Here is a 17,454-nt window from a genome sequence, read left to right as displayed (position 1 = left end):
ACCAAGAAGCACATGAAAAGTTGCTCAATGTGATTAGTCATTAGGGAAATGCAAATTAAAACCACAATGAGATACCACTTCAAACTCACTAGGATGGCCAAGATTGTTTTACAAGGGGTAAATGATAAGTGTTGGTGAGGATGTGGAAAAATTAGAACCCTCATACATTGCTGACTGAAATGTAAAATGGTGCAGCCACTGTGGAAAATAGATAATTTCTCAATAAGTTAAATATAGAATTACATACCATCCAACAATTCCACTCCTAGGTATATAAACCCCCAAACTGAACACAGGTGTTCAAACAAAAACTTGCTCACAAATGTTCATACACAACAGCCCAAATGTCAAAAGAATGTCAATCAACAGATGAGGAGATTAACCAAATATAGTATATCCACACAATGGAATACTATTTAGCCATGAAAAGAATGAAATACCAATATATGTTGAAACATGAATGAACCTTGAAAAGATTATGCTAAGTGAAGAAACCAGACACAAAAGACCACATATTGTATGATTCTATCTATTTACATAATCAGAGTAGGTAAATCTAGAGACACAGAAAGTGGTTTCCAGGGAGGGAGGAATAGAGAGGGACCATTTATTGGGTATAGGGTTCCCATTTGGGGTGCTGAAAAAGTTCTGGGATTAGATCATGGTGATGGTTGCACAACATTGTAAAGATGCTTAATGCCACTGAATTATACATTTCTACATAGTATATTTTATGTTATGTGTATTTTACCACAATTTTTAAAAATCCATAGGAGTGGTATTATAGCTGAAATATCTACCCCATACTGATAATAGCCTGTATCCCCTGGGTGCTGACTCTACACTGGGCATTTTATTGATGCATCGTCACAAAATGACGATCTCATTTTGTCCTCAGAGCAATCCTAGGAGGTGGTATCATTATTCCTATTTTGCAGGTGAGGAAGCAGATTTAGAGAGCTGAAGTGGCCACCCGAGATCCCAAGCAGTTAGTCCTCCCACCGTACAGCAGGGTGAGAGAGAGGGAGGGGCTGCCGGGGTCTCCCTCCTTCTTAAAGCAGTAAGTCAGCGCTCAGGACACAGCATCCAACTTGCGAGGGCAGAGGAAGCTCCTCTCTGGCCTTGGGCTGAGAAGGCAGAGGCACCGCTGTAATTGCTTCAGGCTTTGGTCTCTAATGTAGTGAACAACAGGGATGGAGGAAGGAATCTAGAAGAAGACACGTCCCGAAGCTCAAGGATCATCATCCGGGAAGGCAGAGCTGGTGTTACCTGGATCCTGAACTAAGGACCTTCTGCTCTGGGAAGAATGTGGGCCTGACCCCAAGGGAAGCCACTTCTTCAACGTTTCCTAGCCCTGATGGTCAGAGTTGTCCCACACCAGCACTACACATTAGTGTACTATGAAAAAGGGGGCAAACAGGCCTGTTGAGAAAGAATGAGGGAAAAACACATGGCGGGAATCACTGAGGATGGGGCAGCTGTCTCCAAAAAGCACTTTAGGGTGGCGGCCGCTCTGTCCTGCCATAACAGACTGGAAGCAGAATCTCCAGTTGAAGGACAAGCTTCAAGTGCAGGTGCAGTGAATAGAAAAGACGTGCCCTTGGCAGTGACTGACCCAGCCCTGGGCCACTGTGCCTGGGTCTCCAGTGAAATCCTGTGCAGTGTCCCCCTCACCAAGGATCATCACCAGAGCCCACTCTCTGGAGAGCAGTGATAAGGATTCTCTGTTTGGGCGGTAATTGGCATCAAAGCCACAGTCCTGTAGTGGGACATAACTGGATTCCTGTCCTTGCAGAAACTTTGGTGTGATTGTAACTTTGGCCTCTTCTGAGTTACTAAAATAGAAGCAGCAAGTATTTTTCAGCTCTCATGCCAACGCCTATTCATTTCTAGTGGCTTCCTGGGGTAAAATGTTGAGAAAGATTCTGAGTCCATGTCTAAGGCTCAGTAGAAAAGATAACCACTGTTGATTAGTGATGTCCGCAGAGGGCAAATGGCAGAAATACATTAGTGGAGGCTGGTTCCTGTCCTGCAGTTCCTGTCCAGTTGTTAAATGGTGGCTCATTTGTGGGCTGGGGCGAGCATCCGTATCATCACATGTATTCTTGTAAAAGCTTACCAAGGCATTCATGCCATGGAAAAACCTTTGGAGGTGATGATCACTCCCTTCCATCCAAGGAAACAAACTCCCAGAAAGATTCCTTTCTTCTCCATTATCTGAGCCCCTGAGAAGAGTAGCAGTCAAGGGCTATTTCTTCCTCTTTCCCCAAGGACCAAGCTGATCGGGGGCCAGCAAGGGTCTCTTTCTCCAAGGCTGCTCTGGAGCTCTATGTGTGCCCAGGGCAGCTACAGCCTCATAGTTTGTTTCTTGTCATGGAAAGCTGAAACTTCTCAGAGCCCAAGCTAAAATACTGGCTGCAGCAGAATATCCAGCTTTGTTTTTTTTTTTTTTTCCCATGATCCCCTGCTGAATTGAAACCCAGAAGCCAGCGGCCCACCTGCCAATTATTACAGTTAATTCTGTGCAAGCTTGACTCAGGAACTGAGACAGAGAGTTCTGTTTGCTGCTGGGGTGCACAGCACGGGTGGGAGGGGCTGTGACCACAGGGCTGTGAATGCCCCTGTGTGTGCCCGAGCTAGTCCTGGCAGCTGCGGCGCCCTCCCTTGTGTCGGGAGTCTGGCATCCAAGTGTGACTTCAGAGGGGCCTCGTTCTCCTTGAGTCTGCCTCTGAGATCAGAGATGTTGACGGTCAAGAACTTTTCTTCCTCCCGCTCTACGGCACGGCCACCCACTTCCCCTTCAGAACTCAGTGAAGAACACTTGTGTTTATTTTTTCCAAAGGAAAAGAGAAAACGACATTCAGGTTAAAACTCTGGGGGTTTTCTGTTGCCTTTTCTCCTCTGACCCGTTGCCTTATGAGATCCTGTTAATGTGGGCAGAGAACAGGCACCCTTTGTTCCCCAGAAGCACTTTTCATGGTGGGCCATGGGCAAGTTCCAGTTTGGTCTCGCCACATGGTGACCTCAATTCTGGTTGCTCAAGGCTCTCCTAAGTTCCTTCAGGCCTGCTTTGGTTGATTCATTAGTTTATCCAGTCATCAGCTCATTTGTTCATTTGTTCCTAGCAAACCAGACAACTGGGCTGGGCATCTGGATGACAGTGGAGAGGAAGATGGGTTTCCTGCTCTCTGGGAGTGAAGTGGGAAAGTAGAGAGTAAGCAAGTAATTACAGGAATAACCGAGTACCACATGGCCAGTGCTAGCGGGGGATGCACAGGGATAAAACCCTGCTCTGACCCTCAGTAGGTGATGCTGTGGCAGTACCCAGTATGGTACCCAGTGGTGCAAACCTATAAGAAGGAGACATAATCTAGACCGTGGGGAGGTGCAGTCGGGAAATGGTCCCTAACTTCCTTGGCATTTAGGTGGACAGCTGAACAGTGAGTTGGATGAAGCAGAGAGTGGATCTGGGTGGTGGGACAGCAGGTCTCAGGAGAGGAAACAGTGTGCAAAGGCCCCCAAAGCCCATGGCTCCTTCCAATAGCTGAATTCTACAGAGACCGGAGCACGAAGGAGAACAGTGGCAGTCCAGCACGAGGTGAGCTGCAGCGGGCAGCAGGGCGGCCATGCCCACCCTTGTGAGCCATGAGAACGGGGCCTCCTTCTTCAGGACACAGGGAGTCGATGGGCTGAATTGAAGCAGAATTCGCAGCGCCACTGCTCCTGCTTCTGTCCTGTGGCCACTGGATGCTGTCTTCCCCTGACTCAGCAAGATAAGCCGTTGACTAATGTGGCTGCCTGTGTTGGAGACCATGCCAGGGCCAAGGCTGGTATAAAGATGATGAGACACAGACCCTGATTCCAAGGAGCTCACCTATAAGTGGAGTGGATGGACCTGGAGGTGGGTGACCTCATCAACCAGAGGAGGGAGCCATGACTTCTTCCAGGAGGGGAGGAGTTGGAGGACGTCTGGAGAGGAACTGAGACTTGAATGAGTCTTATGGAGGAAGCCAGTCCAGTCCTGAGGCCAGGGGTCCAGTGGTAGGAAGGCCATGGTGAGTTTGAGACCAGGCTTTGGAGGGAATGTTAAATTGGGCTGTCTCCTTACCCTAGAACATTCGAGCCTCCCGATTGACCCAGGCAGTGGGTGGCTGATTGGAACCATATGTTGGAACAAGTCTTCTCTTGTTGGTGCAGGAGGGGGGCTTCCTTCCAAACACAGTGTTGAGAAAGGAGCTGGCTGGGAGGGGCAGTGCTGGGCTGGTCCCTCTTTGATAAAGAGCTCCATCCTCTGTGATGGACAGGAAACAAAGGATCCCAGGTTGTGACTTCTCCCTTGCATTTTGGACGTGCTGACCCTGGGAAATTTCTAGACCAGAAAAGTGATATTTAAAAAACTCATACCTGCCCAGGGTCCCAGGGGATCCTGTGCCCTGTGCTCCCTTCTGGTCTCAGCTGCAGCAAATGTCTCCCGACCGTGACCCAACTCCCAGTAGCCACCTTAATCACACAGTATAAGCATCTATTTTAGTTACATAAACACAGTTGTCTACATTTGGACTCCGGGGCTGGCTGCAGGAATTTGTAAACAGCATGGTGTACGTGTTTCACAGAAAGTTGCCAGGACGTGCTCCTTTCCTGCAGCCTGTTGTCCAGTTTTCCCTTTTATAGAGAGTCTGGCTGGGAAAGAGAGACAGAACTTATTTGGGAACAGTGGGCAATCTCTCAGGCAAATTCCTGTCTCCCACTCCTGCAACCACTACCTCCTCTTCTGAAATGTTGAGGTCTGGTGGGGAATTAAGGCTGCTCCTGAGTTATGAGTCCCTTGTAAATACTGGCTTCTCACAAATATACATATAAACCTCACGAAAAACAAATTTGGGGAGATTTTATTCTTGGAAGGGTAACAGGAATTCTGAAGTTTGAGGTGGGTTCTAAAAAAATGTTGGGCACTGCTGTCTCTATCAGGGCCGAGACCCCGTTTGACATCACGACATTCGCTTTGCTACTCCCACCTAAGAGTTTTCTTCAGTTTCAAGCAGAGCCTGCTAACGTTCTGGAATGAAGGTCTGCTTGGAGCCACAGAGAAGTGGTAGCCTCAAGGGGAAGAGAGGCATTCATTCTTTTCCTTCATTTAACAATCATTAATGAAGCATCTATCTGAATTAGATGCTGTATTCCTCATGGTGGACCTTGCAAGATGTCTAACACCAACAATCGGCAACAAAAAGCTTCAGTGAAAGGTGGAAACATTAAGAGTCATGTAGATGGGACTGCCCTGGTGGCGCAGTGGTTAAGAATCTGCCTGCCAAGTCAGGGGACATGAGTTTGAGCCCTGGTCCGGAAAGATCCCACAAGCCTCGGAGCAACTAAGTCTGTGCGCCACAACTACTGAGCCTGCATGCCACAACTACTGAGCCCATGTGCCACAACTACTGAAGCCCGTGCGCCTAGAGCCCGTGCTCCACAAAAAGAGAAGCCACTGCAATGAGAAGCCCATACGTCACAACAAAAAGTAGCCCCCGCTTGCCTCAACTAGAGAAAGCCGGTGCGCAGCAACGAAGACCCAATGCAGCCAAAAATAAAATAAATAAATAAATACTTTTTTTATAAAAGGGCTGTGCCACTTTGCCACCCTCACTAACAATATATGAGAATATCTATTAAAAAAAACAAAGAGTCATGTAGATGGATTTAGAATGGCAAAGGGAGTTGAGTTTTATTTAACACACACACGTTTGCTAAATGAATGAGTGAATGAATAATAGGTCTGCGACTGAGACTGAAGCCTGCTACAGTGGTTGGAATTGAATCCTAATCTTAATTTCACTGCAAGTTAACTTTTACTAAAACTTAAAGCTAGAGTCCCAAACTGTCCCTTTCAGCCTGGAACTCAGAGGGTTCCCAGGAGGCAGGATGGAAAAGAATTCCCAGGCAAACCAGCACAAATTGGTCACCCTACTCAAAACTTCAAGACGCAAGAGGGAAGAGATATGGGAACATATGTATATGTATAACTGATTCACTTTGTTATGAAGCAGAAACTAACACACCATTGTAAAGCAATTATACTTCAATAAAGATGTTAAAAAAAACCACAAAACTTCAAAGAAAATAGAACGAGGAAGAAGAAAAGCTCCTGGAGAGGAAATATCTGAACTGGGAAAAATGGGAGGTCGTTGGGACATGCAGCATATATGTAGCATTTGCATTTCTCCTTTCATGTTTTAGGAGAACAAAGAAGCAGAAAGTAATTTATCCACATAGAAAGAAACAGGGAAATTAGTAGGTTAGGAGGAATTGGGCATTGACAAGCAAAACAAGAGAGCTTCAGTTCTTAAAATATTCTCAAACAAGCTCCACAGTAAACAAAGCTACAGATAGGTTTTAATTTCATCTCCACAGAAAACTCAGAGAAATCATGGCTTTTAATCACTCAAAATGCTGTACGTGTCTGCAACAGTTACCCTTGTCTCAGGAACATTCATATAAGGAAAAGTTGTAGTTAAAATAAGCAGCAATTTAAAGCAATTAATGTTTAGTGTGAACGTTCTACCTTCTACCTAGATGCTGTATTTCTTTACTTTTTGCTGTAAAGGGCAACCCTTTTAGAAAGATGCGTGGATGTTCATATTTAGTGATTTGAAGAAAGCAAGGATGTCTGCTCATTTAATAAAGAGCTTAATGTGCTAGAAATACTATAGTTGAGTGGGAAGCACAGGATTTGAGAATCAGTGGAGGGCTTCTGTGAAAAGTCCAGCTGGTCCACGCAATGAAAAAAGCTCAGCTTTGGCGCCACCTGGTGTCAGCTACATAAATAAGAGCGAGGCACGTTGTTCATTTAAGCTCGGAAAGTGACAGGAAAGGCCATTTAGATCACCAAAAACATTTCATGAATCTTTGTACTGTAATCAGTTGTGCAACAGAATGACCCAGACCTGGTTCTTTCATTCTAAAACTTTTGAGTCCAAGATTATGACTTCTGGTAGCCATTTTTTTCTCATCTGTCAGGTGTCAGACGGGGCTTGCAGGTTGGGGTGAAGACCGGAAGTGCCTTGTACATTTTCCTGGCACACAACAGGTGCTCAATAAATGGGAGTAGCTGAGCTAGTGACAATGGCTGTTGACATTATTGTTGGGCAGGGGACAGGGTGAACCTGGGAAAGCTAACTGTGGGCTGTGACTTCAGACCGTATTTGAACTTCGGTGATGTTAGTAATTTCCTGAGCGAGGTTAATGCAGTGGTGCATTAGAGCCGTGCGAGAATCCTCAAGTGCAGCTGGAGCCGGGTTTCATCAACGGCAGCAAAGCCGAGGTTGAACTTCCCGGGCAAGACTTTTCCCTGAGGCTTGAACACAGATCTTCGGTCCTGCTCTACCTTTGACAAGTTTGCAGAGACATCAGAAACGTGAGACAGCTCTGCCTGAGATTGTCAACGGGGCAAACAGGGAAGATGGTAATAATAAGAGAAGAATTGGAGGAAGGGGAAATGATGTCCCTTCTCAGCGTCTTGGTTCCTCCCTGTGTAGAATCAATGTGCTGGACTAGAAAATCTTTAAGGTCCCTTCCATCCAGGGTTCATAACCATGGATGCAAAACACAAAGCTTTGCTGGTGAGGGTACGGAGCAACTGGAATTTTTACGCATTCCTGGCTGGAATGTACAACGACTCTGGAAACTAATTCAGCAGTTTCTTCCCAAACAAGCATCTACCATATGACCCAGCAATTGCACTCTTGAACATTTATCCCAGAGAAATGAAAACTTATGTTCACACCCAAACCTATATAAGAATGTTCACAGGGCTTCCCTGGTGGCGCAGTGGTTGAGAGTCCGCCTGCCGATGCAGGGGACACGGGTTCGTGCCCCGGTCCGGGAAGATCCCACATGCCGCGGAGCGGCTGCGCCCGTGAGCCATGGCCGCTGAGCCTGCGCGTCCGGAGCCTGGGCTCCGCTAACGGGAGAGGCCACAACAGTGAGAGGCCCGCGTACCGCAAAAAAAAAAAAAAAAAGAATGTTCACAGTAGCTCTGTTCACAATAGCAAAAACCTGAAAACAATTCAAATGTCCTTCAGCAGATGAAAGGTTAAATATTCCTATAACACTTCTCAGAAATAAAAAGAAAATAGCTGTTGATATACAGAGCAACTTGGATGGATCTCATGAGCATTATGCTGAGTGGAAAAAAGCCAGTCTCAAAACAGTATTTACTGTATAATCCTATTTTTAGAACATTCTCAAAATGACAGGTTTATAGAGAGTGAGACCAGAGAGTAGACAGTGGGAGAAAGGGGTACAAGTGGAAAGTGGAGTACGAGGGAGTTTCTTAAAGGTGAGGGGGCAATTCTGTACCTTGATTGTGGTGGTAGTCCCGTGAATCTATACATTAGAGGAAATTGCACCAAACTATACACACACACACACACACACACACACACACACACACACACACACGAATGTAGGTAAAAACGGTGAAATCAGAATAAGGTCTGTGCTCTAGTTAACAGCATCGTATTGGTGTGGATTCGCTGATCTTGAGACTTTATTATATATGGTTATGTAAGATGTCATCATTGGGGGAAGCTGGGTGAAGGGCACATGGGACTCAACATTTCTGCAACTTCCTCTGAGTCTATAATTATTTCAAACTAAAAATAATTTTAAAAGAAATGTATAGAATGGTTGTATCCATCACACTCTAACATAAAAATTTTAAAAATAAGTAAGTCCAAACCTTGTTAAGGGCTATTGGCAGTTAGATCAGACAGGGAGGAGAGCCCACCAGCCAGAGCATGGCAAGGCTCTACCCTATGCCCAGAACTGACCACGGCTGGACCGGGCTGCTGTGTGAGCAGTTGACAGCACTGTGGGGACACAGTGTGGCCGTTCTGAGCACCCCAGCCTCTGGTCGAGATTTTCTTTCTCTGGTTTGGGCTGAGGAGAACCTATTAAAAACACCCTGCCTAGTCAGGCTTGGAAGACCATGAGCTAGAAAGTGGTCTTCGGGGCATTTTCCAGAGGTAGACAGCAGGTTCCTCTGGGCCATCCCTTTTCGGGATACTCGTAAAGCTGTGCTATCTCCTTGAGGTCGCTAACTGAAAGGAAATTCTTTCGTTGTTAGTTTTATTTTATTGTCATAGGAACACTTAACATGAGATCTACCCTTTTAACAAAGGGTGCAATACATCCAATTGTTGACCCTAGGTGCAGTGTTGTGCAGCAGCTCTCTAGGGCTTATTCATCTTGCTTAACTGAAAGTTTATGCCTGGTGATTAGAGCATTTCCACTGCTCCCAGCCCCCTACAACCACCATTCCACTTTTTGATTCTATGAATTTGACTATTTCAGGTGTCTCATGTAAGTGGAAACATGTAGCATTTGCCTTTCTGTGACTGGTTTATTCCCTTCACCATAATGTCCTCAAGGTGCATTTGTGCTGTCGTGTATCACAGAATTTCATTCTTTTTAAAGGCTGTATAGTATTCAATTATATGTATATACCACATATCCTTCATCCATTCATCCACTTAAGTTGTTTCCACATCTTGGCTCTTGTGAATAGTGTTGCAATGAACATGGGAGTGCAGATACCTCTTCAAGATCCTGATTTCAGTTCTTTTGGATAAATACCCAGGACTGGGATTACTAGATTATGTGGTAATTCTAGTTTTAATTTTTTGAGGACCTCCATACCATTGTCCATAGCGACATTGCCATTTTGTTTTCCCACCAACAGTGTGCAAGGTTCTAATTTCTCCACATCATCCCCAGCACTTGTTGTCTTGGTTTTGTTTTTTGTTGTTTTTTAGAATAATAGCCACCCTGACACGTGTGAAGTGAAGCAAATTCTTTTTTCTTTTTTTTTTGTGGTACGCGGCCTCTCACTGTTGTGGCCTCTCCCGTTGCGGAGCACAGGTTCTGGATGCGCAGGCCCAGCAGCCATGGCCCCACGGGCCCAGCTGCTCCGCGGCATGTGGGATCTTCCTGGACCGGGGCACGAACCCGTGTCCCCTGCATCAGCAGGCGGGCTCCCAACCACTGCACCACCAGGGAAGCCCGAAGCAAATTCTTAAAGCTGCCACACTTTGGAATCCGGGAGAGTCCTGGAGACAGTTTTCTCCCAGACAAGACAAGGACTTGTTCTAAATGTTCAAGGAGATGGAATTCTTAGAAATGATTTCTTAAGGGAGCAGGTGCTTGGGTTTGGTCCTCCATTGAGGTCTGACCTGAGTGCATCAGGAGGGCAGAAGGGCTGGGAGTCCACAGTGATAGGGCCGGAGTGGGGTTGGGGGTGTGCCTCGGGGACTCTTCCTGAGCTGGACACTCTCCATCCTAGACTTCTGTCTTTGAATCAGACACAGAAGTTCCAAAGAAAATCCACTCAACAATCTTCCTAAACAAAGGGCTCAGGAACAAGGAGAGATGTGGTCAAGGATACATCTGGAACGAGTTTCACTGGAGGCGTTAACAGGAAGCTGGGTTCTAAGCAGAGACCAAAAGACAGGTCTCATTCCTGGCAAAACTGGAAAGCAGACAAAGTTTGCTGGTGAGATCACCTTCTCTCTTCCCTGGTCTGTGTTGATCAGCTTTTCCCTACAAGGGTCCATGGGTCTCCCACTCCTTCTAGGGGAGAAGAAGCCCCCGAGGCTCTACCTTCTCACCTTTCCATCCACTTTCAGTCCCCACACACCTGTGGCCCACATGCTGAGGATTCTTTTCTCTTTGTTTTGTTTCTCTTCCTCTTTGAAAATCATCTTTGCAAAATAACCCTGGTATCACAGTAAGGTATCGTGCTCTCCAGATTAACGCACAGGGGAAGAAATGCTCCCCGAGACCATGGGGTGAGCTTTATGCAGCCCTCGTTATCTGCTCACAGAAATGAAAGACAGTACCCTGCCATTCGGCCTTGGTGCCCTTGGACCTCGCTGACACTGAGTAAGGTCAAGGGAAATAGAGCACCACGAAGTTGAGGCGTCCTCCGGCTTTACATTCCAAATCAGGCTCGCAGCTTCTGGGTGGCAAGATTCTCATCCCCAGAAGCAAAGCTTGGAGAGCACCTTGGGTCAAGATTCCACATAAAGAGGATAAACTTTAACAAAACTCGGTTTGCTCTATCAGTAAAGCAGCATCTCCAAGGCATCCTACAGGGTTGCTTCTCTTGTTGCTAGACCAAAGAATGTCCACGTGTCTGGGGAGTCCTTGGTGAAGCCTTCTTTGTTGGAAATGGTCAAGTTTGTTTGTGGCTCAGAGAAGAAGAAAATTCCACTAGTTCCTCAGTCAAATAGTGTCGTCCACTCCAGAACCATTGTCATCTCCTCTAATATTCTGCAGCTGGGCAGAGAAATCTAAAGCTCATTGTGCTGCTGCATGAAACGCACAGTGTTTCTCAGCACAGCCAGCTTCAGTTTTTCACAAAACCATCATGGTCACACCAAGACCATCGATGAAAACCTCCTATTTTATGAGCTCCATCTGGAAACTTCAAGTACTGTTAATGTTTCTGAAATGGTGAAGAGTTTTTATTTTTCCAAGAGTTTATTTTTGACTGGAAGAATAACCTTGATACCTTGTAAACAGGTGGGTTTTGGTTTCATCAGAGGTGAGATCTAGAATTGTTACCTTTTCCCATGAATCTGGAAGGCACTGAGAACTGTTGTTCAAGCAGACCCAGGATGAGCAATACAGACAAGGTTCCTGCTGTCATGGAACTCAAGTTCCAGTTAGAGACAGAAAAAAGAAGCAATAAAACAGGATAACTTCAGAATTCAAAGGTGCCATCATGTAGGGTGGTGGGCATCAGTGTTACAGATTGGGTGGGTAGGGAAAATACTTGTCTGAGAAGATATCATTTGAAGTGAAGAAGAAGCAAGCGGTGCTAAGATCTGCAGGAATATTGTTCCAGGCAGAGGCAACAGCTGATGCAAAGACGCTGGGCAGGCTGAATGATGGCCCCTCGAAGATGTCCACCTCCTAACCCTTGGAACCTGTGAATTAAGTTAACTTACATGTAGAAGGGACTTTGCAGTTCTGATTAAATGAAAAGCCTTGAGGTGAGATTATTCTGGTTGATCTGGGCAGGTCGAGTGCAATCACAAAAGTCCTTGTAAGAGAAAGGCAAGAAGGTCAGAGTTAGTGGTAAGAAATGTGATGATGAAAGCAGAGGTTGGAGTCATATGAGGAAGGGGCCATGAGTCAAGGAATGCAGGCAGCTTCTAGAAGCTGGAAAAGACAAGGAAACAGGTTTCCCCTGCCAGAGTCTCCAGAAGGAATCAGCCCTGCTGACACCTTGATTTTAGCCCAGTGAGACCCATTTTGGACTTCTGACCTCCAGAACTTTAAGATAATAAGTTTATGTTGTTTTAAGCCATTAAGTTTGTGATAGTGTATTGCAGCAACAATGGGAAACTAATACAGATGCTAAGGCAGAAACAAGAAGAGCAGGGAAGCAGGATCAGGCTTTGAGGCGAAGATGAGATCAGAGAGGGAACCAGGGGTCCTCTACGGCCTTCTGGGCTGCACTAAGGAGTCTGGATTTTATTCTGAAGGTGATGGGAAATCACTGGAGAGTTTTAAGCAGGGCAATAGCGTGTCCTGATTTATGTTTCTACAAGGTCATGCTCGTCGCTCTTAGACATGGATGAATGAGGACAGAGAGTGGAAGGCTGAAGGCAGAGAGCAAAGCCATGACCCAGTCCAGCCAGGAGGTGGGAGGTTCAAAGTAGACTCAGCTGGGATGTGTTTTAAAGCATCAGCAAACCACTGACCACCACCGAAAGCACCAAAGCAGTAAGAAATGAAGCTGAATCTATTGCTTGCCAGACAAAGGGACATGTTCAAAGGGTCTGTCTGTGCAGAAATAGGAAGAATGAAGCTTAGGGCAACAATAAAAAACGTACAACAGAAAAGGGCACGTTTCTGAGAAAGGGTGTCTGATTGGCTCATGAGACGGATTGTAATTCTTCTTTGCAATTGGCCATCACACTAGTTTACAACACAGAAGCCCAGACGCAGTTTCCAAAGTGGTTGAGCTGGGTTGCTACAGTTCTGGCTGGTTCACTATCACCCAGAGGGCAGACTCACACATCCATGATCAAGATTTGGAGAGCTTTTCTTTTCTTTTTTTCTAATCTTTATTTATGGCTGTGTTGGGTCTTCGTGCTGTGCGCAGGCTTTCTCTAGTTGCAGCGAGCGGGGGCTACTCTTTGTTGCGGTGTGTGGGCTTCTCATTGCAGTGGCTTCTCTTGTTGCGGAGCATGGGCTCTAGGCGTGCGGGCCTCAGTAGTTGTGACCCGCGGGCTCAGTAGTTGTGACTTGCGGGCTCTAGAGCGCAGGCTCAGTAGTTGTGGTGCGCGGGCTTAGTTGCTCCACAGCATGTGGGATCTTCCTGGACCAGGGATTGAACCCAGGACCCCTGCATTGGTAGGCAGATTCTTAACCACTGCGCCACCAGGGAAGTCCCGGAGAGGCTTTTCTTGATGGGAGTCAATCAACAATATCTGCGAACGGATTGGATGCAGGAGGTTAGGAAAAGCAAGGAATCGAAGCTAATTCTTAGCTTTGTGGCTTAGGGAACTGAGAGGATGGTGGGGACCCTTTTACTGTGATGGTGGGAGAAGCACATGTGGTGGGAGGATTAAGCGTTCTGTTTGGACCTTTGAAGCTGAGATGACAGTGAAACATGTAAGTGGAAACGTTAAGTAAGCATTTGGACATTTGAGACTAAGTTTAGAAGAGAGAATTGGGCTGGAGGTATAAATTTATAAATATGGATTTTTAAGATATCAACTTTATTGTGGTATAGTTTACATCAAATTACATGTACCCATTTCAAGAGTACAGTTCAATGAGTTTTGACAAATGCATTCACCCAAGTAACCAAGACCACCATTAAGATACAGAACAATTCAGTCACCCCCAAAAGTTCTCTCTCCATCCTTTGCATTCAACCTTCCCCTCCCCTGGCTCCAGGAAACAACTGGTCTGCTTTCTATCACTGTAGATTACTTTTGCCCCTTCTGGAATTTCTAGAAATGGACTTACACAGTAAAACCTCTTTCCTGTCTGACATGTTTTGCTCAGATAATGTTTTTGAGATTCACCCATGTGGTTGCATGTGTCGTTAGTTTGTCCCTTTTTATTTTTGAGCAATATTCCATTGTCTAGATATACCACAATTTATTTACCCATTTGTCTGTTGAGGGATATGTGGGTTATTTGCAGGTTTTAGCTATTACGAATAAAACCCTTACAAGCATTGATGTGTAAGTCTTCGTGTGGACATACTTTTTTCGTTTATCTTGGGTGAATAGCTAGAAGTGGGATTGTTGGGGGCCTTACAGTAACTTACTGGGAAACTGCTAAACTGTTTCCAAGCGGTGGTACCGCTTTACATTCCCGCCAGCGACGATGAAAGTTCCAGCTACTCCACATCGTCAACGACACTTGGTGTCGTCAGTCTTTTTAAAATTTAGCCATTCTAGAAGGCATGTGGGGCATCTCACTGTGGCTGTAAGTTCATTTCCCTGCTGACTAATGATGCTGAACCACTGAGGGCCATAGGAAGAGGTTCAAGGATAGCGAGAAAAGAAAAGAAATAATTATCAGCTCCAAGAGAAACAAAAATTTGTGTAGGAAAGATGTAATTACAGCCCACTACGTGGGTCATCAAAGAACAATGTTTCTATCATCATAGAAATGCATACTCTGAGGTTGGATTTAACTGTAAATTGTGATGGAGCTGTACTGGGAGGGTGTGGATGTAGAGTCACCTTCCATCACAGGAGGGCAACAGACAGTCTGTGCAGGATATCTCTCCTAGCAGTATTGAGGCAGAGGCACTAACTGATCTGAGACTCTCCAAAGACAGTTACCAAGCCTCTACCTTCACCATTATCTGTTACCAGAGTTACGTTCTCCTTAAGGAGGGTGCTTAGCCCTTGGTTTGTATCCATAGAGATGCTCGAAGAACAATGCAGGTGACTTGAAAGGCAGACTTGATTCTAAATAAAGTCTTCCACGCTCTTCTCTTTCGAAGGAATTTTGGGTTTTGTAAGTGCTGGATATCAGACTGAATAACATTCCATTTAAATCCAAAGGCAGACTCAACTCACTAGATTTTAAAAACATGCCGTGTGTAGGCAGAGGTAAGTAAAGATGCATGTAAAGATGTGGGTTGCAATTTAGTTTTGAAAGAGAACATTTGCTTTTACGTGGCTCGCTTTCTGGGCAGATAGCATTTTACTGTTGGGGACGATGCTGAGTGAGTCTATCGAGAAACTTCTGCAGAGGTCAAGAGGGCTGATGCCCATGGGAGAAACAGGAGACAGCTCTGTCCCCTTTCTTCTTTCTTCTCCAGCCTGTAACAGATACTTGGGTCACATTTACACTCTGCTTCTGAAACCATTTTGTCAGCTCCCCACCTGATTGCAGTCATATGAATTGTATATCAGGCTTCTGAAAGAGCTATGTAAAAATCAACCATTAAGGAGCTACTCTTCACCAGGTGCTAGGAAGCTCTTTTCCTTAATAAGGCTGGTCAAGCTCTGCTTCTCACTGTCGTGTCCCCTTGTCTATTTCTCTTAAAAATAATAACAAAAGCTAGTATGTGTAGGGCACTCACTCTCTTACTATGTGCCAGGTCTGTACTAAGTGCTTTATGTCCTTTTTCTCATCTAATTTTTATGACAACCCAATGAGGTAGAAACTCTTCTTCTCTCTACCTTACAGATGAAGAACCCCACAGATCAGGAATGCTATGTAATTTGCTCACCCGGTTTGTCAGCCTCCAAAGCCAAGCTCGTAGCCTCCAGGATATATCGCCTTCCAGTCCTGCCCTAATTACCACAGCGTAGACTTGCACACGCTTTTGATTCTTCTTACATTTGCTCTTAGGAGAATTCAAGATGTGCCATGAAACGGCCAGGGCTGCCTTAGGAGTGAGATTGGGCTCTGTTCCTTGTTTCACCAGCAGGGGGCACAGTCACCTAAGTTGAATTTCCCAGGGAGCCATTTGAATCTCCTGCTTCTGTTTCTACGGAGGCACTATCAGTCCAACTGGACCATCGAACAATTCCTTTCTGGTCGGGTTGGCTTAGTCTTGTGCAGTGAAGGCAATTTTAGAGAACAAATGGTGTCGTGAGAAGCTGGTGCCGTTTTAGAAATCCTTATATTTCTTCAGCTCACACCTAATATTTACATTAACCACTATACTTTGTAGGTAGTTTTAAATCCCAGCCATCTTCCTCTTGCCACAGTGTGTACTGCAAACCATACTGTACAGAGCATCATTTAATGAGAAAATCCAAAATGAAGCAAAGTTAACCTTCCTTTACACAGGTACATTACAGAGTACTGGCCAGCCCCGTGACCTTCAAGTGACTTTGGTGGTGTGTAACTTCTGCAGCTGCCGTTCAGGAACCAGACACAAATCCTGGCTCTACTTCTATGTCATTCTGACCTCTTGAGCTCGCCGTGCCTGCGTTCCTCAGCTGTAAGGTTCATAGTACCTTCTACACTGGGTGTGGCAATGATCACATGATGCTGATACAATAAAAGCGTTTGAGAAGAACCTGGCACATGGTAAGTACTCAGTAGGTGGGTGTCAGCTTTTATTAAGTCCCACTCTGACCAATTCCAAGGACTCCCACTATGATAGAAAAAGGATCTTTTCGTAAGTAGAATTTGTCAGCTCTTTGTATACTTTGCAGACTTGCTTCCATCTCCTCCATAGAACACCTTTCTGTGGCAAGTTTCTGTTTTATCAGACAGCCGTGTAGTTATAGGTCATGTGGAAATTGTCCTAGAGAGGACAATTAAACGAAATTTGGCTTATCAGGAAGTGGTCAGAATAGGGATGCTTGCCGCAGATCATACCGGCCTTCTCCTCAACACACACCAACCGCTCAGAGATGGACATATTCATGTCCACTGTCTGGGACGCTTTCCCTCCCCACGAGGTCTGCAGGGAAGGGTGCTGTCCACTAAGGCTTGTCCCAGCCTGGGCGGCTCCCTGTGCCCCGGCACTGCCCCGGCTGGAGCTGGCATCACGGGGCCTGAAGAGGGAACTTGTGCCCAACGCCAGACTCTACGCAGGCACAGCGCCACCGGCACCAAGGTTAATTCCCAACTGCCGGTCAGTATTTAACTTTCCTCATAAGATTAGATTAAATATTTGGGTTCATAAAAGCCTAGGATTGCGGACTGCGGTGAACGAGGGCTCAGCTGGCTGCAGGCTGAAGCTGCCCACAGGCCAGGTTTATGCAGCATCCTTCGAGCTCCTGGCGTCAGCGAGAAGGTGCGGGACAGCCTGACTCTGCAGCGAGGAATTCCCTACTGCTGCGCACCGCACAGGCAAGTTTCCACTGCAAATACTTTATTGTTTTAGGAATTAACTAACAAAGCTATATTTTTTTTTACAGAAAATTATAAAAGGAATGATTTTCCTGGTACAAGACC

This window comes from Leucopleurus acutus (genome assembly GCF_964270905.1).
Source record: "Leucopleurus acutus genome assembly, chromosome: 5".
Taxonomy (NCBI): Eukaryota; Metazoa; Chordata; class Mammalia; order Artiodactyla; family Delphinidae; genus Leucopleurus; species Leucopleurus acutus.
Note: the sequence above shows the minus strand (reverse complement) of the source record.